General features: G+C 42.1%; 1 protein-coding gene and 1 non-coding gene across 2 annotated transcripts in view; both read right to left on the bottom strand.

The window, feature by feature from the left end:
- Jazf1 (JAZF zinc finger 1) overlaps positions 1–26,849 on the bottom strand; it is a 321,042-nt gene that overhangs the window by 230,415 nt on the left and 63,778 nt on the right. The window lies entirely within an intron of this gene.
- Positions 26,228–26,367, bottom strand: LOC119808587. Its single transcript, XR_005284509.1, has one exon.

Below are 26,849 nucleotides of genomic sequence, written 5' to 3'. Positions count from 1 at the left end.
GAGGAGCCATATCTGAGCTTTACAAGCTTCTCTGGAACAAGTGCTATGATTCTTCCTCCTCACAGAAGGAGACTGGGGCTTGGCTGCCTACCTTCTACAATGCCACATGGCTAATGATGGATGGGGCCTAGGATGACACTGATCACCTGACTTTCAACTATCATCCCCATCCATACTTGTCTTTTCTAATTTTCTTCTATTCCATAGATGTTTTTAATTTAAAGATAAATATTTATTTTAAATTTTCAGTTTTTGTAAGTGTGTGTGTGGTGTGTGTGTGTGTACGTGTGTGTGATACAGAGAGAGAGAGATCTGGGACAGACACAAGGAAATCTATTTAATTTAAAGTTGTAAATTATTTTCAAGTTTTAAAATATCAAATCCCTATCACAATAGTCACTGTGTATATGGTACATGGCACAATTGGAATTAATATATCTCTGTTATAGTCCTAATTTACAACCCCGAGTTTTCGGTCTGGCCATGACATACATACATACTTATGTACAGTAAATAAATAAATGTAATAAAATTTTTTAAGTGGATTTTATGGAAGTAATACCTAAGTGAAAAATCTCAACTCTTTTAAGATGTTCATTATTAAGGCGGCATATATGAAACAGGGTAAAAACTTCAGGAATTCTTCAAAACCACGACAAAAGGATCCATAGCTTTTAAACAGCTGTGAGAAATAATGGCGGTTAGAGGGAGACTGAGTTAGTCATGGAAATTACACTCCCATTCGAGACATATGAAAAAATGAAATTCAACATAATAAAGCATTTTTATAAAGAACAACTCTCAAAAGTTTATAAAAACAATAGTGCAATTTTCTAATAGAACTAGAAAATAGTAATAACTGTCATTAACTTTTACAATGGGTTCTGTCCCACTGATGGAACTTAGAGGGTTACTAGGTCAACCACTTAGAGAGTCGGCCTAGCAACAGCATTTATAAAAATCTAAGTGTGTGGAAATGTTTGGCTACAATAACAATGCCATGAGTACACAGCACCACTCAACTCTAGTCAGAGGTGAAGATTAGGATTTTTTTTTTAATTGAAGGCATGTCAGAACACAGTCCAAGAGTGGAGTCCTGTAAGCATTCCAAGTGCCTGTGAGAAAACTCCAAGAAAACAAGACAAGAGTCTTGTGACCTCAGTGTCCTTCAAAACAGACTGATTTTGGAATGTGTGTTTATTCTCCTCCAGGATGCTCCTCCCAGGTGGCAGCAGAGAGGAGTGCGTTCACCTCAGCTGCTGTTATTCAAATGTCTTTATGGAAAAACATGTTTTGTTTTCTTTTGCTACATGTGACTTGCCCTTTGTGATTGAACATCTTACTCAGGTGACTCTTCTTAACCCTCAGAGTATAGATTGCCTGATGACTTGAATAAAGTTGGCTATTGCACAAGTCTTTAGTCTGCCTTATTTTATGCCCCGCTCCCCCATGTCCACACTGCAGCTAGAGCAGTAAATGGCGTCACTGGGGCATCTGCGCAGCCTTGAGTATCTCAGATTGTGTTGAACTGCTTATGAAGAGCACTGGATGGATAGGAACTAATGTTTAAACTATCAATTTTAATTAATTTCAGATTACTTTTCATTTTAAATTTATTTTTATGTGTAGTGGTGTTTGGCTTGCATATATGCATATGCTTTGTGTGTGCCTGACGTGCAAAAAGGCTAGAAGACTGACAGATGCCATGGAACTGGACCTACAGATGATTATGAGCTGCCACAATGGTGCTGGGAATCAAATCCTGGTTCTCTGGAAGAGTGGCCAGTGCTCTTAACTATTGATCCATCTCTCTAGTCCTCTCAAATTACTTCTTAAAACAAGTCAACAAAGATCTAAGATTTAATGTCCCATTTTAGGGCTCTCTCTCTCGCCTCTCTCTCTCCTCTCTCTCTCTCCTCTCCTCTCTCTCTCTCTCTCTCTCTCTCTCTCTCTCTCTCCTCATTTTCAGAAGTCATATCCCTACTTCAGCTTTGATTTAGCTAAAGCACACAGCATCCCAGGCTCTACTGTGGTAGCCTGCTCAGAAGAGGGAGGCTGCTCAACCTACATAGCAACTTTCACTCCCAGCCAAAGATGACCCATCACTTGCATAACTTCACATGATCCTAACCTCATTAAATTGTGCCCCTTGAAGAATTTCTATTGCAGTCTTGTTCAAGCCACAGTGTGAGCAAAGAACATAAAAAGCATGTGGCTTCAAAGGCAGCGTCAGCTGCTACTTCAAGACTTGGCTGTAACTCATTACTCCTAGGTCCCAGCATTAGCTGGACTCTGGTATTCTAAACAAACAAAACATCACTGAGAGAATAACTTCAAATGTCACTGTCTGACAACCTGATTCTTGATCAGTCACACCCTCTGCATCTTCTCGTCAGTGGACTTGCAATTCCTCTTGGTCCTGTGACTATCTCATGTTGCAAAAACTCAACAAGGTCTACCAATCACAGTTCAGTGTGCTGCTTTGCTGACATTAAACTAGCCAGACATTGGCCTTTCAGGGGAAATGGACCAAATACTATATGGGCTGTCTGGTTTCTTCCCAAGCAACAGACATCCATCTACTTTTCAAATGTTATAGTGCCTCCCTGTGGCAATGCCTGTACACAAGCCAAGCAGACGATATGGCAGTCTTTTAGAATGAATCACTGAAAACAAGAAAAGGGGGTGGGTTACAGAAGCCAGAAGGAGCAGAATGAATCCAGTGTGCAGTAAAACCAATCTTTCCCTTCCATCTTCCATATACTTATTCACAATTTTGGAAAATGCAACAAGCATATGATAAATGCCAAGTACACAGTGTGTGAGGGGAATTCCTCGCCCTAAGGGAACTTACATTCTGTAAGGTGAGACACAGAAAACAACCATGAAAACACATAATACGATCACTACCTGTGACAAATGTCTCCAGGTCTGAGAACAGGAAGAAAGACACTTGAGTGGTCCAAATGTGGTGAAAACGGTATATAAAGAAATCAGCCACACCATCCTTTGGAGTTCCATCTGCTTGCTCCATAATAACAGATGTTTCTTTCTTCTAATAAAGAAAAATAAGTCTAAAATCATACAGCTACTACCTGACCAATATCTATGTGTCCCCCTTTCCACCATTACAGATCCATAATGTTCCTCTAAAATGGAGGCCATGCTTACCAGCTTTTGGGTGTCACTACCTACAAGGGCTGGGCCAGAGCCAAGAAGCTGGCCTCATTTAACCTCTACCACCTTCTCACAGGTTTCTTCTCCAAGGGATCAGCATATGAACCAGGGGGAGGGGCGTAAACCTTCTGAGCACAGCCCAGAGACAGCGAGATGTGAGACACCAGTGGCAGAGTCTGCAGAGAGAGAGGAGGAGGGCGAAGCAAGCCCCACTTTGTCTCCGGAGCCACCATAAACAATGAGTGTTCCACAGCTCTGGGTAGAGCACCAGAGGGTGGTAAGAAAGGCCCAGGAGAAAGGCCACACTTGGCTGACACAAAGCTGATCATAACAAGAATGGACCTTCGGTGCCAGCCCCTTCAGTTCCCAGACACTCCCTTAGACCACAACTCTCAAAATGACCTTTCCTTTGCTCCTTTGTCAGGAAAAGAACAGACATGAAAGCCTTGCTGTCCAGCGACCAAGTGAAATAGTGCATCTTATAAGTGCATGAATTAAATGACTTACACAGTCTATACTTTTAGTGTATAGTTATGGATGGAGAAATCAAGAATAGACAAATCAATAAAAAAAAAAAACTACAGCTCGACTCTTTTCTAGACAATTTATTTCCTTGCTAAAAGTGGCCATTAAAGGAATTTTTTTAAAAAATTTATTTTCAATTAATTTCTCAAAAAGCAAATCTCAAATCATACCTAGACGAGAATTGTAGCTCCCTGTTCTAGCAACTCAGCATCAGGAAGCCGACTGGGAGTAAATGGCTAGCTTACACTGCCCTCTGCTGGCGCAAGAGGCACATTTCAAGTTCTCGGTTTACTAAGTTGCCAATAAAGAACCCAGTATTCTGAAGCAGCAAATTCAAGACTAATTACTAAAAACAGGTTGTGGAAAATATTACCAAGCAGCTCCCGTGCCATCTGTACCACATCAGACACACGTCCCTAATGAAAAGGGTACACGTGTGGGAAGCAGCAATGCCAAATCACATCTGCTCGCCTAATACACGGGGTTTTGTTGTTGTTGTTTTTAAACTAACTCCTTAAAATATACATTAAATTCACAATGACACTTTTAAATTGCCCTCCTTACTCATCCAACCCCTATGATGCCAACCACCTTTTCATAAAACAAACAAATGGGGCAAAAAATTCAGCCTTGGCTTCTACCATTGCGTTCTGGTCTCTGCCTAAATCAGCTCAGCAATAAATACTGCATGCTGCCCCAGCTCACACAATTTAATTTCTAAGCAAAGACTCTTTTAATTTAGAAGCTGCTAATTTGCCAGAATGTTGCTGGAAAAGTTGCCATTTGTTTAAATACATACAACACCAGCCTCCATTAAAATGATTACAGCATCATTCAACAGTCGAAAGCATTTATTAGGTGTCTTTAATTCCACTGAGCATTTTACTAAGCCCTGTATAAACGAGTTACACCAAGTCCCTGCCCGGAGCTTGTTTCCTGAAATAGATGAACAACACGCGCTGACACAGTGTAACAGACAGCAGAGGTCCATCAGCTCAATACACTCTGTCCTGAGGTCCGGGAAATGGCGGCATCCAGAACTGGATGTTTATGAAGGATGGAGGGAAGAGAAACCAGGCTGTCTATATCTGTCAGGAGGAGATGGGATCTGGGGAGCTCAATAGGGTGGGGACTGGGGAACTATGAACCAGGTAGACAGCCATAGGGCTTGCTAGGGCCTGGAAGGCTGTGTGTATGTAGGAGTGGGACCATGCCCTACAGAGATTAGACCTGAGCACCCCTGAGTCCCACTGCCCACTTAGTAATGCTCTTTAACCAGGATCAGGACATGAGGCTTCTGCTCAGGCATGTTTGACCTAGGTCCCAGGCTGTCGGGTTGAGATGTGGAAGTGTTTCAGATACGGTGGGCGGCCACCCCAGTCCCTAGCCATGCTGAAGGCTCACGGTTCCCTGTCTGTTGATGCAGGCCTCCCATCCTCCCATCCTCCCACAGCTTTGGTTCTTTACTTAACGAACACTGAAAACCATTCTGCTATGTACTTCCATTACTGAGTTGTAGTGGGAAGCGGCGGGCTGCGTTCCCGCCGCCCAGTCGCCGGCTAGCTTTACACCCGAAATAATTACACGGAAACTGTATTTTTTTAAACACTGCCTGGCCCATTATCTGTAGCCTCTTATTAGTTAATTTTTACATCTTTCTTTAACCCATATTTAGTAATTTGGGTAGCACCACGAGTTGTGGCTTACCAGGAGAGATCTTAACCTGCGTCCATCTCGGAGAGGAGCAGCATGGAGACTCACCACGCGACTGCCTGAAGCGTCTTTCTAACTCTACTTCCTTGTTCCCACAATTTTGTTTTGTCTACTCTACCTACCTAATTTTCTCTTAAAGGGCCAAGGCAGTTTTCTTTATTAATAATGAAAGTAACACATAAACACTCCTCCATCATTTTCCCTTTTTTTGTTTAAACAAAAAAGAAAGGCTTTAACTTTAACATAGTAAAATTACATGTAACAAAACAGTTATCAAGCAAGTATTACAGTTACAATATTTAAATCTATTTTATCTTTTATCATAACTAAGGAAAGCTATAACTATCTATTTATTTTTTAACTCCATCAAAGACTCTAGAAGGATACAATGTTACCTAAGTAAACAAGAAATAAGTAACTTATAAAACTCTAGAAATGACAGAGACAACTCGCTGCCTGGACAGTCACCCAAAGTTCCTCTGTACCGTTGGGGCATCTATCTTTAGCCTTTAGGCCCATAGTGTCCAGCAGACTTTTTTATGAAGCAGGAAATTTCAAAGACAGTTTAGTCACTTTCTGTTGTGTCCTGTAGAACGTCTCGCAGACTCTTTTATGAATCAGGAACCCCGAAAGACCATCTCACCTTTAGGCAAGTTTAGCAGTCCTGTCTCTGTGGGTTTTTTGTGTCCAGTTTATGTAACAGTCCAGCCAAGAGCAGTTTTTTGTCCAAATGGCTAACAAACTCCATAAGTAGCCTCTTTGATGCCCATCTTTCTCTTGAAGTAGATTGGTGCTGCCAGGAGCAGATGTGTCTCATTGTCATGAAAAACCCTAAGTTATTAAAACATTAAATGCCATATTTTGTAGTCTTTGAAAGATATGAAGAATGTCTATCTGAAATATATCTATGTACATCTAGAAAATGACTAACATGACTACAAGCTTGACTATTAATCGATGATTATCCATTAACAACCTATATTTCCTAATTATACATTACATTCTTTAAAATGAACTACAATCACAATAGCTTAATCAAAATCAGAAATACATATACATATAACAAATTGACCTTAAAATCCATACCAATGTAAATTATTTATATCTATATCATATCCCCCTTTAAATGTAAAAGAACATTTATAAACAATATTTGGGATTCCCACTACACTGAGTCACTAATTTTGCCTATGAGAGAAAGAATTGACCACTTTGCTGAAGATCATACAACTAACTAGTAAGTGACAAAGTCAGGAATCAAACACAGTCACTTAGTTTCCAAGCTTAAAATCTTAATCTCTGTGCCACATCACATGACAAGGGCAAGCTGTGACCAAGCAGAGTACAGATATGAGATTGAGGTAGGCTGAGTTCTGAGGACACAGTCCTCTGAGTCACCAACACTGGTTTGTCACACTGAGGGTTTCTGCCCACACTGCTTTTTGCTGAGGATAGTGAAGTTCAAGGGGTCTTGTCCTCATTTAGAGAGGCAGAGAGACAAATCATCCACTAGCATTGACAACTACCACTCCAAAGAAACAGAGGGGGCACACGTTACTTCCTACTTGAAATTCATGGGGCAGAACCAATTATATGGACCAAGCTTTCTTGACACAGTCAACCACTGAACCAAGTATCAATCTTACCATCTAGCTGAGAAGCCCGCAAATACATAGGTGCACAGCAACTGTGCACCGCAAACTCCAGCCCAGTCGGAGCTGAAAGTGCACCTATGCTGTGTGTCCAGAGAGGGGAGAAATGCAAATGGGAAAACCAGCACAAAAAGACACACCCAGTAACACAACAATATCGTATTTGTACTATACACTGGCCAGCTCCATACTGATCTGCTCTCCTTCTTGCAGTAATAGGCATACAGAGAGCCAGCCAGCCAGCCAGCCAATCAAACAGAACTACATTCTTAGCAGACTCAAATGCTCCAGCGGCTATTCTGGCAGCCACCCCTGCCCATAGGAATTCAAACCATCTCTCACCTGGCTTTCCATAGGTCTCTCAGATGCTCCCATGTCCTCCCAGTCCTGTCCATGTCACTGTGCTCCTGTCTTCACATCCACTAAGCCTATGAAATGGCTCTGGCCACTACCAAATAAAGTGCCATCCTGCCAGCCCTCCCTGGAACCCCACCACCCACTGGCTTCTGTGTGCACACTGGCCAGGCAAACTTCCATCCACTCTGCCCTGGTTTCTTTTGGACTTTACTTACTGATTTTCAGGGCCTTCTTCTCCCTTTCAGCAATTTCATCTGTGTTTTGTATTATTAGCTTTAATAAATAGATACTCACCAGAATTTATTCCTGCCCTGTGCTGGACTTGCCCTGCTCTCCAGCCTTGCTCTAGCTTCCTCTCTAGGACCATAAGAACCACATTACCCAGGCACGGTGGGCATGTTTCTCTCAGTATCTCCAGCTCTAAGTCCGTTCCCTATTTTGGTCCAGGTGACTACTGTGCACCTCATTGCCTGAATCAGATATAACCTTGGTTCATTGTGATCAATAAGGCTTTTTCATTCTGCTCACAAATACATCATAAGTTGGATCAATTATGCATGATGGTCAAACACAATTTACCTGGGCTCAAATCCTGGCCTTATAATTTACAACTATCAGACTGGATACATTGTTACTGCTCTTATCTGTCCAGGAGAAATAGCAATGGTATTCACCCTAAAACAATTTTGAGAATTAAATGAGTCAGTCTCGGCAAAGTCCTCGGGGAGGCGAGGCAGTAAACACAATGCGCATGTATGTGCCAGGTTTGTGGTTTATATTCTCCAACCACAGCCCAGGCCTTCATCACCTCTCACCTGGACTTTTCAAAGCCCCTTTCAATTGGTCTCCCTGCGTCCACTTTCCTTCCCTCTGATCAAGTCACACAGTGTGCCAGGATGATCTCTCTAAAATGTAAACCCGACTCATCCTGACCCTTACCTTCTTGTAGCCGCTTCCTTCTTTTCTCCTCAGGATGGCTGGCGGTGCCTGCTTTCCCCTCTCCCCACCCTCACCTGCAGCTGCAGAAAGGTCATGATAGTCCCTGAATGCTCTTAGCTCCTCCTGTTGTAGCCTAAGGGTCATCCCACACATGTGCTGGAAGAGTTCTCTTCTCCAACCTCACTCTGGCTTTCTCTCTAGGTTCCAAGTTAAATGATCCCTTTCCCAGTGAGCTCCAGCTGACTATGCGCTCACACCAAAGCCAACCCTTTACAATATTTAGCATGAAAACCTCCTCTTAATTTGTCTCTAACCACAAGAAAGCCAAGCTTCCTGCCATGCACTGAACGCCTGCTCTCATTCATTATTCATGCTGGAGCTGCAATCCCCATGCTTAGGGAGAGCTGGATAAGTCTTCAAGGGGTAGGCTATGAAGGTAGACATTTAGGAATGGGGTTAATACTCCAGTGAGCATTTCAAGAGAGATCTGAGTCCTTCCCACCCTCTGTCCTGAATACAGGGTGGATGGAAGACATTAGCCAACAAGGAAGTGGGCTTTCACTGGGAACTGAATCTGCTGGCCCTCCACCTAGGGCATCCCTGTATCCAGATGGTGAGAGTGTGGGCTGTATAGGCCATCCGGACTGTTGGGTTTTTATTACACTGAGTGTTCTTGAATAAAGGGATCAGCTTGGCTCTCCTCATCTCTGCATCTTCCACACCCGGCAAAATAGCTGGCAGGTGCACAGAACCTATTAGATGGCATCCCAAATATCCAGCCTCCCTTAGAGCACATCCATTCTGCTCGGCAGTGGGGCAGCACTTGTTCTCTCTTACAGAATACTCCTTTACCAAAGCACACCGAGATTCTAGCTCCTTCAGACTCAGGTATGGACTAGCAATGAGGCAAGTTTGTGATGAAGCATGTGACGGTGACAGATGACTGGCAATAACAATGGTGACAGCCACTGTTAACATTTCTTACATATTAGTTTGCAAGACACATGCTAAAGACAGAATTTCATCTAACTCTCAGAGGGGAGGGAAAAAACCCAGAGAGCTACTAGTATCCTCTGTGCACCAGAGAGTCCTGCAGCAGATGTGCGCTAGTGGCGCCTTCCTGCTCTTCAGGAGCCAGTCGCATAATCAGCGTCCTCGCTCCCCCTGGGCCAGGTGGGCAGCCAGGAGCCCCTCTACCTTTTCCTCGTAAGGATTCTGTTACAGCTGACATACTGGCCACCACGATCAGGATGCTCTGGCAGCTATTTGCACTGTGGGATGGAAATCTTCCTATTCCTCTTTAAAGATTATAATGCACTTAGTCCAACTGTCCAATACCTTGTCTTTTATCCTAAAGTCAGTCAGCATTCCAAAGCAAATTTCAACACTAAAGGGCTTGGAACCCCCTTTAAAAGAAGAACTTGTATTCAACTTGACCAAAAACAATCCTATGAAATTATCCTCATCTGTTTAAGACTCAGAGCAAGACTAAAATGCACTGTTTATAGTTAACGATTCCAGTTTAGAAAGAATAAAATCTAATCTTTGGAACTTCACCAGAGCAGGGAGAGGAAGTTACAAGATGGACAGTTTTTAAGCATATTTTTAAAAGCTGCACAGTGACAACAGTACAATTAGTGAACAAGAACTGGGCCTTCACTCCTACAAAGTGGAGGATTTGTTTGTTTGTTTTAGCTCACAGATGTACTTGCCCTTGATCTTGAAAAGCGAAGGGAGGCTTTTGTGCTTGCTAAGAAAACAGATAAACTAAACATTGTGTTCTTTTTAATGACTCTGATGACATACATCCAAGTACTTAAAGTCAAGCCTTTTAAAGATACTTGTCTTATTCTGTTAACTGGTCTGAAGTCCAGTGCTGGAAGAAGGGAAATGGACAGTATGTTCCACACTCCCAACTTATTAAAATGGGAAAAGAAGCAAGTTCTGAAGAGTGGACGAGTGGAGAAGCCCATTAGCCTTAGTAAACGAGAGTAACACTTCTGTTCAAAAGTCAAATTCAAAATAAACTTAAACCACGAAGTCTAAACCATACATAAGAGTATTTTTATGAACTAAAGTCCTTACATGAACTCTGGGTTTTAGGATCTTTCTTTTTGTAGTGATGGGGCTGGACTTCAGAGACTTGTATGTGCCAAGCAGAAACTCTCACTCTCAGCTCTAGTCCAGCTCCCGACTGGTTTTAGGTCAGTGTCTCTGACCTTGCCTAAGACGCTGACAAAGTACGCAAATGAAATAATGTGATGCTATATTTTTGATTGTTGAGAGAGCACGTATGTTCACCCCCAAAAGATATAATTCTTATCAAAAGGGAAGGGTTCCCTTATGAATAGGTGCAGGGACTTTAGATGCATGGAAGGCAAGTGTCAGACAACAGCTAAATGACAACTGGACCTGTATGTTAAGCACTGTAAGCAGAGTTTCCCGGGAAAAGAGGCAGTCTAACTAGACTGACTCTAGAAGCACCTTCTCTCTGACCACATTAGACACAGATGTTAGAATGTACAATCAGAAGATAGAGGCTCACAATACCCTTGCTGCCATTTCTTAGCCTCTCCTGCCAACACCTGTGGAACAAAGGGCTTCTCAAAGAAAGACATTAACATCAGCTGGACAGAGTTCCTAGCATGAGGTCAGAATCCACCAAGTAAAAACTAGATGACAGCTGGGCATGGTGGTGTATGCTTTAATCCCAGCACTCAGGAGGCAGAGGCAGAATGATCTCTGAGTTCAAGGTCAGCCTGGACTACAAAGTGAGTTCTATGACAGCAAATGCTACACAGAGACATCCTGCCTAAAATAAAACAAAACAAAACCCTAACAGCATAACCCACCTTTTGAAGATGGACGGCTCTCTAGTCTAACAGCTAGCAGCAGTTCTATGCTGGTCACACAGTCCATCTACCTGGAAATATAGCAATACCAAAGTGATGTGCACAGAAGCCTGCACATCCAGTAGTGCACCAAGGCATGATGTGCAGTGATGTGCACAGTTGGTTTCTTCAGCTCTACAGACAACTACAGTGCGATGGGAACCCAGGAGCTCCCTAGAAGAGCTCATGGGACCGTATTGCATCTGTAACCACAAATGTGATTTCAAGCACGATGAATCTGGTTTTCTGCACCCGCAGCCTTCCAACCTTTAGTGGTTGTTATGAGTGACATGTTAGGCACACTTCATCAGAGGCACATGCATGCTATGTGCTAGAGCATATGTTATTTTTTTCATGTATTAAAAGTTAAATAGGATGGTTTACCCAACTGTAAGAATATCTGACACGGGTACAAGCTGGGGAGCTTTGGCATTTAATAGCTGCTAGGATAGGGAGAGTCAGTTTTCTTTAATGATGTGACTCCTGGTAAACTGAGCACACATCAGGGCAGGCTCCACTCCAAGACCACACAAACACAAGACAACACAAACTGAGCTCAATGAGGAAAGCAAGCAAGCACGGGAGGAAGGGAACAATGGAGGGAGGGAAGAGAAAGTTGTGTGGGAAGGGATAAAGGGTGGAGAGGGTCATTATGGGAGTTTGAATGTATTAATTCATGTATGTGGTAACTTCTGAGTGGTGTGAACATTATTAATGGATTAACTTTTTCCCTTTTGCTCACCTGTTCTTATAATTTTATAAAATAAGAATTCTATGTTTATATGGAAGATATAAAGAAGGCAACAATGCCACATACACTATAAAACAAAAGCATGGGCACAGCTGCTGAGATCTGGAACTGGAGCAAACATTCATAACCCACAGTCTGTGCAAGTAGCACAGGGCATGTATGATGGTCTAGGGAGGTCAGGCATCGCCAAATGACTCTTGGAAGAAAGAAAGTGGACCTGACTTAGAGCCCCTTAGTTAGCTACTTCTAGCCATAGATTTAGTGAGGGGCCTGTCTTGAAACTCAATTTATGACCAATTGCTTTTAACTTGTGTGTGTGTGCACGTACGTGCGTGCACACATGCGTGCATTTATGCATATGCACCCACATATGCATACACATGTGCATGAAAGCTACAATGGAACTCTTCTATGCTTGCCCCTTTATTTTTGAGACAGATTCTCATGCTAACCCTGAGCTCACCAGTTCAGCTAGACTGGCTAGCCAAAGAGTCATAGGATCTGCCTGTCTCTGTCCGACCCTAGAGCAGCGGTAACAGATACATACTGCTGTACCCAGTCTTTACATGACTGCCAGGGATCTGAACTTAGGTCATCAAGCCTGAATAGCAAGCATTTTACCAACTAAGCCATTTCCCTAGCTCTACTAAACCCTTCTGACCTACTGGCAGTGTCTGGTAGAGAAAATACCATCCTCTTCTCTAGAATATTCTGACCTCCTCTTTCCTTCCATTGAATTCTGCAGTAGCACCTTTTCTCTTGCTTTTTCTCTCTTAAATTTTATTTTATTTTATTTTGGCAGGAGCAGGTTGCAAGGGCAGAAGGTTGATATGAAGGGATGGGAAAATAAATGGGTTGGGATATGAATGATGTGAAAGACATAAAGAAAAAAAAAGAGAAAAAAAAACAATACCCAAACCACAAAAAGACTAATAAAGAAAGAGATTTATAGACCAATTTCCGTCATGAATATAGTTGCAAAAATACTTAATAAAACATTTGCACACCTCAAAGGCTATTGGCTAAAGAAGTTCCCACATCACACACCAAATCCAAGAGCATATCAAAAAGATCATCCACCATGATCAAGTAGGCTTCAGCCCAGAGATACAGGGATGGTTCAGCATCCAAAAATCTGTCCATGTTATCCACCATATAAGTAAACTGAAAGAAAAAAAAACCACACGATCATCTCAGATACAAAAAAAGCCTTTCAAGTTGTACTAGAGTTATAGAAGTAAAAGCCATATGATATGATATTGACATAAAAACACACATGTTGATCAATGGAATCAAATTGAAGACCTAGACATAAATCTACACATCTACCTATGGACACCTGGTTTTTAATGAAGTTAGAAATATCCACTGAAAAAAAGAAAGCATCTTCCACAAATGGTACTGGTCAAATGAGAAGTCTGCATGTAGCAGAACGCAAATAGGCCCATATCTATTACCCTTCATAAAACTGAAGCCCAAGTGGATTAAAGATGGCATCATAAAACCAGATACCGTGAACCAGATAGAAGAGAAATCAGGGAAGAGTCTTGAATGCATTGGCACAGGAGACAACTTTCTGAACAGAACACCAATAGTGCAGGCAGTAAGATCAACAATTAATAAGTGGGACCTCATTAAACCGAAAAGCTTCTGTAAGGCAAAGGACACTGTCAATAAGACAAAATGGCACCTTACAGAATGAGAAAAGATTTTTATCAACTACACATCTGATAGAGGGCTCACACTCAAGATACATAAAGAACACAAGAAACTGGATAGCAAATACACAAATAATTCAATTAAAAAAAATGGGACGCATATCTAAACAGAGAATTTTCAACAGAAGAATCTCAAATGGTTGAGAAACACTTAAAGAAATATTCAACATCTTTAGGCATCAGGGAAATGCAAATCAAAACTACTCTGAGATTCTATTTTATACCTGTCAAAACAGCTCAGATCAATAACACAAGTGATAGCTCATGCTGGCAAGGATGTAGAACAAGGGAAACACTCCTTCATTGCTTGTGGAAGTGCGAACTTAGGCAGACACTTTGGAATTCAGTATGGCAGTTCCTCAAAAAACTGGCAATGCACCTACTTCAAAACACAGCTATATCACTCTTGGACATATACGGAAAGGACAATCCATCCTACCACAAGGATACTTGCTCACCTATGTTCATTATGGCTTTATGCATAATATCCAGAAACAAGAAACAACCTTGTATCTCTCAACAGAAGAATGGGCAAGCAAAATGTGGTACACAATGGAGTATTATTCAGTTGCTAAAAAAATTACATCATGAAATTTGCTGGTAAATGGATGGAACTAGAAAAAAAAATTCATCCTTAGTAAGGTAACTCAGACCCAGAAAGACAAATATGTATTCACTTATTTGTGGATAGTACTAAATAATAACCAAGCTACAATCCATAGACCCAGAGAAACTACAGAGCAAGAGTTTAGGGGATGAATGGATCTCCCTAGAAAGGGGAAATAAAATAGATTTTACAGGTGAAGCGGGGTGGGTGAGGACAGGAACAGGGGGGATCAAGTGGTTGGGTGAAGGAATGGGAGGGAAAGAGTGTGCAGGAAGAGATGGTTATAGTTGGGGGTTTGGGGGAGACAATGTGGAAACCTAGTGCAATGGAAACTTTCTGGAGTCTATGAAGTTGATCCTAATGAGGATTCCTAGTAATGGGGAATATGGAGTCTGAACTGGCCATCTCCTATAGCCAGGCAAGTCTTCTAGAGGTGGGACTAGGTTGCTTTGTTGGCCAAGCAGGTCCCATGGAGATCCCCAAACAACTCAGGCTGATGCCAGGACAAAGGGTTATTCACCAAAACCTGACCGTGGGGACCATTGCTGAGGACATTTGCATGTGGAGAGATCAAGCTGGTGCCCACATGGAGCCTTCATCCCTGTGTTATAGTCTCTTTAATATGGAAATAATCTTCAGGCTAGTGAAAAAGAAATGTGAATACCAACCTAGTCATAAAACCTTTGACCAACAATCTGTCCTGCCTGCAAGATGTGCTGGAGCAATGGTGGAACAGAACTTGTGGAAATGGCCAACCAATATCTGGTTTAACTTGAGTCCCATGCCAGGAGAGGGAACCCATGCCTAACACTGCTTGGATGGCCAGGAACTAGAGACTGGATAACCCAGAGATCTAGGGTGGAACAAAATATGACTGGTTAAAAAATCAGCTAAATGATTCCTAGTGATATTCTGCTATACCCATAGATCTGTGTCCAGTTGTCATCAGAAAGTTTCCTCTGGCAGCAGATGGGAATAGATGCAGAGACCCACAGCCAGATATTTTGTGGAGAGAGTTTAAGTTGGAGGTCTCCATTGGGTCCCTCTCCTTCGAGCTCAGGAACCCCATAGAAGATGGCAGATTGTAGGAATCAGAGGGGTTGGGGATACCAGGAGAACATGGCCCACCAAATCAATTATGCAGGGTGCATATGGCCTCACAGAAGCTAAAGCAATCACAGGGCCTGCAGGGGTCTGCACTAGGTTCTCTGCATATATGTGATGGCTGTTAGCTTGTTTTTGTAGGACTCCTAACTGTGGGAGTGTGTGTGTGGTGGGCAGGGGTAGTATTTCTGACTCTTGTCTGCTTCTGGAAACCCTTTCCTCCTATTGGGTTGCCTCATCCAGTCTTGATATGAGGGTATATGTACAGTCTTATTGTAACTTATTATGCCATGTTTGGCCGATACCCTTGGGAGGCCTGCTCTTTCCTGAAGAGAAAAAGAGGAGGAGAGGATCGGGGCGGGGGGGAGAAGGAGGGGATCTGGGAAGAGTGGAGGGAGGGGAAACTGTGTACAGAATCTATACAATTATATAAAAGAAGAATCTTTTCAATAGAAAATGGTTGTTTAAAATTTCTTTCTAATGCTGAGTCTTTGAGGGTCAGCAGTATCTTCTGCTCACATGAATGACTAGTTACTGCGGAGAAACTGCAGAGCACGCCTAGTCACAACAGCATAGCCCCCAGAAGAGTCAAGTGGAATGGGAGCTGCTTCAAGGATGACACAGAATGTGCTGGAGCCTGTGTAGAATTCCAGCAGGTGTCAAGAACTGCTGTCACTTCAGAAGCTGTGTTACCGCTGATGTCAGCCTGGGATGTGGTGAAATTAGAGAAGACGAAAGGACAGGCACCAGAGCAGAGGACCCACCTCACACGGTCCACATGACAGTGCTCTGAGAAGCAGTCTCTTTCTCTTTTCACTTGCCTTTCATATTGGTCTATTGTCACAGCGGCTTGGATATTTCCATTACACGTGAGTTAGGAGCTCTGGACCCAGTGGTTCTACAGCTGCTCGTTCTGCAGCCATGCATTTGCCTTGTGAGTGTCAGAGCCAGGGCAAGAACATACCTCAACCAAGAGAGTTCTGGACCCAGGGCTTCTTCAGTTGTTCATCCTGCAGCCATGCATTTGGCTTGTGAGCATCAATGCCAAGGATGTAATATGCCTTAATCAAGAGAACTTTGGTGTTAGAAGGCAACACCTGATTCTCGGGAGACACAGGGACGGAGACATGTTAATACTGTATTCTATATCCAGGCTTTCTGCCAAGCAGGAGGAATCTAAAATCGCTTTTTAACAAAGATGAACCTCTGTTGATGAGGATTGTCATGTGGTCATTTCTACCTCCACTGTAAAGACTATCTGGCAGATAAAAGCTATGTCAGTCTAGAATATGACTGAGGATTTAAGCAAATCAGTGATGTAAATCATTTGTGATGTTCATACCAAGCACGCCTCTGACGGCTTCATGTAAATACTCCGTTCAGCTCTGAGCACCATGCATGCACTCCAATACATGACTATGTAAGACAGAAGAAAGAATTCTACTGATTTTGGAAACACAAGTTGGTTTTTACACTTTCACTTTCTGCAAAGATCTTGTGGTTTGGTGGACTCACACAGAGAGGGGCTGCAGGAACCAAAGAACTCACAGAACTTGCTCAGTTCCTGGGAGCTCCTGAGTTTGTTAAGTTACTTGAATGCTGCATCAGCTGCTTTATTCCTGGACTGGGAACAGAGGTGACTGCAAATTTATAATTGAAGAAGCTAAACCTTGGGCAGTTCCCAACAACTCAAGTTGCAAACATGGAATGAATCTGTCACCTAAATCTTGTCTTACAGGTGTGCTTTCTAATTTGCTCCTAAATACTAAGCAACCTAGAGACTTACATTTGTGTCTGAAGGCACTTTTCATCCCATCCAGCTTTATTATCAGTCTCCTGAACTACTTGTGTGTGTTTTCAAAAGCATGTGCATAGCATGCAAATGTTAAGCATGTGGAAGCCCAGCCAAGTCACCTGCAGAGAACATGAAGAATAACACTGGTCACAGGGCCATATGGCATGCTGTCAAGTGCTGGGGAAGGCCAAGGATGTTCCTGTAATCTGTACCTTCTGAATGGTTTCTCATTCTGAACACATGAAGCCCAGAGATGGGTCTCACAAAGTACATCATGAAAGTCACAAATAATGCACCGAGTGTCTCAGCTGGCTTCTTGAGACAAAAGTCACCCAAGCAGCAGCCTGAGCCAGAGACCACAGCAGACCAATAGGTTAAGTAAAATGTTGCCAGCCTGAGGTGCAGAAATAAAGGATGTGATGACCTCATAGGACATGATCTTACCAAAATGAAATGTCAGCCTATAGTGGCTCCAAGGACAGAATAAACAGTCACCATTTCCATTGCTGGACTTTCATATCTAACTTAGTGTACTGGCAAAGAAGGAATACTCTACTTTCTATATCCCAAGAGAGAACTAAACATTTTCCTAGGGGTGACTTATTAAATCTAAAGAACACAAGGGTAGAGGCATATCTACAGCACTTCATCCAGGCGTGTCTCACGTCCCAGAGCTGGGAACACATGTGCTCTGCATGGGTTGAAAATATGACCTCCCTGGTGTGAAGGCCCAGCAAATAAACCAGTGTGTAAATGCAGTAACTCCTCTTCAGAAGACAGACATTTGCTGAAGTCAGAGTGGTAATTAATGCAGGAGACAGCCTTGACTCTCCAGCTTGTTATATACCATTTTCACTGTGTCCATTTGTTTAATCAATGGCCATGTTCTGTTCTTACTCTATGCCAGAGCCCATGCTCGACATCACCTTTGCTAGCTGACACACTCATGCTCGGGCCCGGTTAATTTACTGACTGGATTCACTCTCTGACCTCTCTTCATGTTTACCTTTCCAGCAATGACAAATTATGTAGTCTCCAGAGTGCCAAGCAGGAGCCTCCTCTGAACACTTCTTCCAACACATCTTGGCATGAGAACCCACACTTCTTGGTTTCTAAGCTCATCTTCCTCTGTAGTCAAATTGGCCCACATAGTCTTTACATTTCTCTACCAGTTTCTTGGCTCCTCTAAGATTTACTTATTCAGCATCTCACTGATCTCATCACATGTACCCCAGGCACTGTGCTGAAAATGGCCTCTCTCTTGCACAGTTTGTGGAAATATCAATTACTACAGTCATAATGAAAAACAATATGGAGGGTCCTAAAAATTAAATATAGAACTATCTATCATGTTATCCCCTTTGGATGTAGATAACTTATATACCTCCCCCCAAACCAAGTCATTGTCTTGAGGGGGTATTCTGCTCAGTCCAACATTACTGACACTGGGTGAATGGATGAAGACATGATGGTCTATATACTCCATGGCTACACCTGTACACTGAGGGAAATGCCTCCACATACTGAAAGACATCAACAGAAAGTGCACAGTCTAAGTCATAGTAGAGGGGATGGAAAGCTTCCTAAGCCCTGGAAGAAGACAGGGTGCCCAATTTCAACACTTTCATTCAATAGAATACTTGGAATCCTGACCACAGAATTCAGGCAGGAGAAAGAAATGAATTATAAAGGAAGAAGTCATTCTGTCATTAGAACATAAGGGCTGAACAACTTGATAGTCCCAAACATCCAAATCTCAGACCTCTAGAGAACTTCACTCTTTCTACCACAGACAGTCAAGACTTTGGAGACAGGGCTTCTTTGAGGAGGTTCCTTACTAGTAAAATTAAATTGAAAAACAAAAACTACCCTATGTATATTTTTTAAGCAAAGAAATTATTTTATTTACTTACTTTTATCAGTTTTTAAGGATATCACACAAGGTAATGGGTGTCATCATGGCATCTTTACACATACAAGCCCTTATACTTGTTTTCACTCTTTCCCTTCTCTGATTATGCCCTACCCGTGCTCCTGACTCTAGCTTCTTCCTTTTCTTAGTTGATCTGCTTTCCTAATGCAAGTATTACACTGTCTCTACAATTTTAAATCTAGGTCATGTATATAAAAGAAAACATCCAGTATTCCTTTTTCTGAGTCTTACCCCATTCATTTTAAGTATTTTTTTTTCTGAAAGGCAAATAAAAAATTATCTGAGATCACTCTTAGGCATTAGAAGACATCACTGCCAGCATACATATCTATAAGTAAACAAACCTAGTAGTGATGATGATGATGATGATGATGACAACGTGTTTCCCTTGGAGAAACTTTCTAGTGAGTATGCGCTCTACTGAGAAGTTCTCATAGGCATGTTATTGGTGGATGGCTCAGGGCCATGGTGGAACTTATTTCTCTAAGCACCTGTGAGTCCTGATTAAATGCTACTCTGGCAGCTGCTTGAGCGCTTGCTTGATCCTGAGCTTCAAGCAATGTGGTGCTGCCTGACAGCTCATGTCAGTTGCTCCTGTTCTGTAGCTCTTGTTTCAAGGGCTGTCTCGTAGAGGAAGGGCACTGGAGGTATCCCAAATTTGAATTTATGGTCACAGAAACACTGCATCTGCTTCCGGTTGGCGGCATAACTGGCTGCCTCATATTTACTTAAAACAACTATGACTGAAGAGAAATTGTGAAAGAAACCTCAGTGCATCAGACTCAGCAAGTGAAAGGGAGGACCAGCTAAGGAGGAGCCACTGACACAACGGAGGGCGGTTTTGTTAGCTTCAGTTGCTGAATCGGACATTGGACAAAGTCACTCATTATTCAAACCAGATGTCAATTTTGAAACATGCACTTTCCTGATGAGCTGTTCAAGTTTCTTCTTTTTAAATATGTAATATTAGAAACCAGGCAAAGCGTCACTTAATGAGAGCACATCTGAAGTTCACAAAGTTGTTCTGAGAGTATAGGAAAGCTGTCCTCAAAAGTCTAGAGCTCAAAGCAATTCTCTGACTTTTTAAAATCATGTGACAAAAGAAGCAAGAAATGCCACAGTGAACTTAAGACAATATTAATTATACAGCAATACCAGTGCTTTTAGTAGTGATTAGTTCCAAACATGGATTGCTGCTAGTTTGAATGATCTGATAAGCAAGCTCACAAAGTGTGAGTTACCTATCACTTTAGGATGGTGGCCAGATAAGACCTGAGTAGGTGGTAAGAAGGAGCCAGAGTGACAGAGAGCTGATCCATTGTGTCCATGGAGGTCTGTATCAAACATAAAACTCAACATCGTCCTTATAAGGAACAGAGCCTGCTTGTCCCTAGGAAGATGTAAGAGCACAGTGTTGAGAACTGAGCCCAGGAGACTCTTGACTTTGGCATCTGGATATACTCCTGAAGGAGGAAAGTGGTCTCCTCTCCCTGTGGAGCTATTCAAGGTGGCAGTTTCTAAGTACTGGGAATCTACTCCAGTGAACTGCTGACCTACAAACAATGACAGTTTGCTGCTGTATGGAAACAATACAGCCTTGCAGAGATGGAAAGATGTATCTTCATTTTACAAACAGGATCAAAGAGGCAGAGGGAATCCCTATGGACTAATATTCGAGCCACCTCTCCATGTCTTGACTCCTCCCCCGCCCCCATGATGGGCATGAGTCTCTGAAAAACTATCACTAAAGGCCACTAGAGAGCATCCATGACAGCCCACCAAACACATTCCTTTCTGGCATTAGGTGTGCTCTTATGATACTTCCATACAAGACCAATGCAAAACAAAATCTATATTCCTACAAATCCTGTTCTCCAATCCACTGTGAACTAGGCTCCTGCGTCCATGCATCTGTCTTGTAATACTTACAGGGCAGAGTGCATCCACAACCCATTTTACTGAATCGCGAGGCTTACAGAAGTAGGCAACGTGACTAAACTCTAGGCACTGGGTTAATGGCAGCCAGTTTTCCCCCAGCATTTTCCATACACCACTAGCACTCACATGAACACTAGGGAAAGAGTTAGCAGCTGATAATATCTTTTCAGCCTACGAGCTACACAAGCAGCTCCAACTGCTGAGAATAACTAGTGTCTTCTATCAGAAGTAACCCTGTCTCAACACAACAGTCCCGTGGGAATCTGGGTGAAAGATGAGACTTTCCAGTGCAGCTAGGTTGGAATTTCATTTTTTTTTTTTCTAAAAGTCGTTGCTCCATGGGTCTTGGTTGTTCTGTTTCCTACTCCTCTTTTCTCTTTTGAGCAAAACTTTAAAACCTTAGGAGCAGAGGAGAAGGCTGATGAGAAGATTAGCATCAGGAGTAACTCCACAGAGAGGGTCACTGAAGTGAGAGCCAGTGGAGAGCCCACAGGGAACTTCACGACTCCAGCTTGTGGCCCGCCTAGATCTGGCTACCTTCCCTCTCCTAGCCACCATCTGACACATTTACCTTCTGGAAGCATGGGCATCCTGCCAGCTTGGACAAATCTGCTGTCTAGATTGAACATAAATACCTCCCACTTATCCAATCTAAACCCGGCCTGGGAACCAGAGCCCCCTACACCCTCCAGGCTCCTGCAGTTTCCACAGTGTGCCTGTCATTTTTTTGTTGTTGTTGTTGTTGGTGGTAGTGGAAAAGCTGCCTGTGTAAAGCCAAAATGTTCCAAAAAATTTGTCCTTAACCAAGGAAGATCGATAAGTTCAAGCTTGCTTTTCTCAGTAAATAGACCACATAGAAGTACCCGAGGCAAACAGAACAAAACATGACAAATTTCAATTTTCCCAATGATTTTAGAGATTCTGCTGGACGTGTCAGAATCTGGATGCATAGTGGACAGCACTTGTACTGGCTTTGAGGAACCCGGGTCTGCTATGGGACCTCAGAAGGTATCTAGTATCAAATGGCTAAGTATAAACATGGACAAAGGAGAGGCTAGAAAATGGGACAGGGGGCTACGGTGTAGCTCAGCGTTGGAGTGCTTGCCGAGAATAATGAGGGCTCTAAATTCAATGCACAGTGCCACAAGGAGAACAGAAGGAGGAATTGAGAAGAGGAAAGGGGAACAAGGAATGCTTCACCAGACCTGGGCTTGCAGGATAAGTAGGAGGCATTGGAGCAGAGGTGAAGAGACATTGCAAACAGAAAGCACAAGGGTTTTAAAAACCAACAACTCCTATTTATGAAGTCCAGGGTGTAAAGAACAGCAGCCCTTGCCGAGGGCAGTGGGGATGGGAAAGGAAAAGGTCTTGTACTGTTATAATGGTCTCCAAGAAAGAGGAGAGTCAAAGCACCATTTAAAACCAGGAATGACATGATTATGATTGGGTTGTACTTTTGTTTCTATAGTAATTCTGGCAGATACACTAAGAATGGGCAGGAGACTACCTCAGCACTATGCAAACAAAATAAAGTGAAAGCCACAGATCAGGCCACACATGTAATTTTAAATGTTCTAGTAGCCACATGTAAAGTAGGAAAGAAGAAATTAAATTAATACAATAATATATTTTAAGTTCCCCAATCCAAATTATAATCATTTAACATGTAACTAATACCTTTAAAATCATGACTGAAGTAGTTTATGACCTCTATTTTGCTAAGTTTTCTGAAACAGGCACCCTCAAAGTACATCTCAGTTTAAACAAGCTACATTTCAGATACCCAATTTTCCAATGGGCCTAGTGGTCACCATCCTCCACTGCATGGCTTGGGAAAGAACACACATCTCCCCGTCAGGCAACTGTAGTCCATGGCTCAAACAGATGAATTCTAGAGTAGTGTGCCGCGGACATGCAGTTGAAAACATGTAACTTCATGTGACACAAATGTTTTGGGAGGGATTTGGCTGATAATGAAAGGCTTAAACGGAGATGGGGTGGGGTAGATGAGGGCAGAAAAGGTGTGGGGAGAGCATTAATTCAAGCTAAGAATTGTGAGAAAGCCATGCCTTACTAACTAAAAAATACAGCTGTGGGGGAAAAGTTTGAAAAGGGGTGGCCTGCATAAGTGGGTAATGCAACCCAGAAAACATAGTATTTTGTTTTTAAGATTTATTTTACTGTTTAATTATGTGTCTCTGTGTGGGTATATGAACATGAGTGCAGGTGACTATGGGGACCAGAGGTGTCAGATGCTTGTAGAGCTGCTGGGAACCAAACTCTGGTCCTCTCTAAGTACAGTACATTCCTTTAATGCTAAGCCCTCTCTGTAGCCCAAAGCTATAGGTTTTTAAATAACGTTCCAAAAGATCCAAGTGCCAGGTACAGAATACCTCCCTCTGAGCTAGTCCCAGAGGATCCCAAATAATACAGGCTACTGGCACTGCTCCTGGTTGCCCACAAGAACTAGATGGTGGCTGAAGAACAAAGAGAAAGCAAGCTGGAACTGCATTGGAGCTTCCCCACATTGGCTGATGTTCACAGCGCCTAAGTAGGCTGTAGAGAGAGAAGTCATCCATGGTTTTACTGTAGACCCTGTGTGCTACAATACCAACCTGCAAGGCAAGATATGACTATGGTACAATAGTTGCATGACTGTTTGGGGTAGAACACTCTTCCATGGAGTATAATACCTGGTTCTGTCCAAAAGTCTGGGGAGGTCACAGGCCCTTGGTGGGGGATGTCTACTAATTTTGTTTTACTAAATGGACATATTCTAAATATTTTTTATACTTATAGATTAGTGTTGCTCTCAGTCTTGGGCAGAGAAGCTTCCTTTTACAATGAAAAAACAACAATTAATGAAGAGATTCATAACTGGTCATAATACTAAGAATGAGTGACTGCTCTGGGCTTAGCCCTAAGCAGAGTATCTACATTGATCCTTAGGCCCACAGAGCAGTGTGGAAGAAGGTGGGGAAGAATGGAAGAGGCAGAAGGTGGGGAAGAGCACTATGAAACGCTGTCTTTTGGATGTGACATGGCCACTGCACTCATGACCCACAGCGGCTGTTGTTACCTGCTCAAGATCTGCACAAGATTAGGCCATCGACATGAGTGGCAGAGGGGCTTGTGCTGCCCATCCCTTCCTGAGGACTGCTGGAAGAAAGGGGTCATTTTTTTCAGTGGTGTAGCCTCTGGTAAACTGGCCATGCTCTAGTAAACAACTCCATACCCGTGATTATACAAGCAGCTCTAATTGAACTCAGCAAGTCACAAACAAAAATGACATAAAAGTAGAAGAGATGGTTCAGAGATTAAGAGAATTGGCTGTTCTTCCAGAGGTCCTGGGTTCAATTCCCAGTAACCACATGGTGGCTCACAACCATCTATAATGATGAGATCTGGTGCCCTCTTTTGGGGTGTGTATAACAAAGAAATCTTTTTAAAAAATTGGAGTGGGAAGGGATAAAAAAGGGTGATTAGGGGATGAATACCATCACAGTACATCTTAAACATGTATGAAATTAATTTTAAAAAGTATGACTTTAAAAACTTGTTTTGACTAGGAAATAATTTACACAGTTCAAAAATATAAAGATTATGATAGAGCAGAAGGCGCTTCAAGTGGTAACCTGCACGGACAACATCCTCCAGTGTTTCTCCATGCAGATACAAGGAGAAATGAATAAGGTCAAACTTTGCCTCCTTTCTACATTAACGGAAGCATCCTACATATTGTTCATACTTTGATTTTTTTCATTGAATGAGCCTGTTTGGAGATCTTCATGGATCAGCGCAGAAAGCATTTCCATTCTCTCTTTAAACTGTCGCACCGTGTTCCACTGTATAGATGGATCATGGTTTATTTAAGTAGCTATCCACTAATGGATACTTGAATCTCTTCCAACATTTTCTAGTACAAACAATGGTCTAATGGAAAACCTTCTATGTGTATCATTTATAAGTATTCAGATATATCAACAGGAAGAACTGCCAGAGCCAGACTGGGTCAAATGGTAACTGCATGTAATCCCAATAGGCACCGCCAACAGCCCTCACCAGGGCTATGCCATCTATGTTCCCATGAGAAGTACAGTGCAGACCTTCCCCCATGTTAATGATACAACTGTCATTCTTTAGAATTTTTCAGATAGAACAAAAAGTGTTAGTCTTGCAAAGCTTCAATTCACATTTTTCTGATTTTGTGGGAAGGTTACGTGTCTTCTTAGATTTAGAAATGGCAGTGAAGTTCTTGTATGAACAATCTGTTCCCGCCACTGGCCTCTTTTCTACTGCCCTGAGAAGTGTGCTCAGGCTCATAGGGAGGCATGCTTTCTATAGACAGATTTTCATATGTGTTTTGATTTTTTATTTTACTATATTTAAATTTTTTGAATTGAATCAAATTATTCATTTATTTTATGGTTTTTGAATTTTAAGCCACAGATAAGAATCTCTTATGGTTCAGGACTCTAAGGACATTGCTTGTATTTTCACATAGTTCTTTTTCATTTTAAGCAGGTACAAATATACATTCATACTTGAATATCTTTTTTAAAAAATACCACTGTTGGGACTGAAGGTATAATGCGTGAGTCTCCGAGTTTGATCCTAAATACCAATTCAGTCACACATTAAAAAAAAAAAATCAATTTTTACTTTTATAAGTGAGGTAGATTTGACATTTTTTAAATTCTCATTTTGGTTTCTCCTGTTTTTCTTTGTTATAATTCTTTTGAATAACCATTAATCATCATATTAAAGGAATTTATTAAGTTGGAGTTTATTTGAACAGTGTGAGAACTGAAATCAAATCTCCGATATATCCAGAGAAATATTCACGAGGACCAATACCATATATAAAATGTATTCCTACTATCTGGGGATAGGGACATCAGTTTCTACAAAGGTCAAAATTGAAAGTAAGATTTTATGAATGCTATCGTGTTTATGTAAACAGCACCTTGGATTTTTGTGGCTGGGTGAGGCTAGTGCTGGAGTCCAGACGCGACAGAGGTAGACAGCAGGTGCTCCTCTGCTAACTCTGGGGATGCCAGTGTGTGAAACTGCCCTCATCCTACCACCATTGTGTCACTGAATCTTCCCTCTTCTCCCCTCCCATGTGATTGTCTGGGGTGGGAAAACAGGGTTTCCCACTCATGCCAGTCCTTATGATGATGACCTATGGTCCTCAAAGGCAGATCTTGGCCTCAAGCCCCGGCTGAGGAGGAAAGAGATCCCCTTAGCCCAATGGACTGAAGGTCCTTAACACTAAGCTGTTCAAGAGGAAGCTTGACATGGAGACACATTACAGACTGCCATTCAAAGTTTATAATTTTGAGAACATTATATTATTTTTCACAATTTGTTTAGAGCAGAAGAAATCCAACATACAACCTGACAAAATTCTTACCAATGACAGAGATCACTTTATCTTTTTGTGTGATAACTGGTGTGGTATCAGAATTGTGACAAAGGAAGGACAGAGAAAACAGGAAGCTGAACTGGAAAATGGCTCATCTCAACTGGAAGAATATAAAAGGATTTTCTTGAGATTTCAGATAAGTAAAATACAGAACGTTATGAATGTGCATCGTCCTTGCCAATCTTTCCTGCAGAGTTCCAATTTTAGAATAGAAAGCACGCTGCACAACAAGCACACATGATGGTATTTTTAACAAGATTTTGACATTCTCAATTATTTCCACTTCCTGCAGTTTCTTGAGAGCTCAACAGTGGTAGCAAA

The sequence above is a fragment of the Arvicola amphibius genome, chromosome 2 (genome assembly GCF_903992535.2).
Source record: "Arvicola amphibius chromosome 2, mArvAmp1.2, whole genome shotgun sequence".
Classification (NCBI taxonomy): domain Eukaryota; kingdom Metazoa; phylum Chordata; class Mammalia; order Rodentia; family Cricetidae; genus Arvicola; species Arvicola amphibius.
The sequence above is the reverse complement of the archived record's forward strand: the minus strand, read 5'-3'. Positions and strand labels throughout refer to the sequence as shown.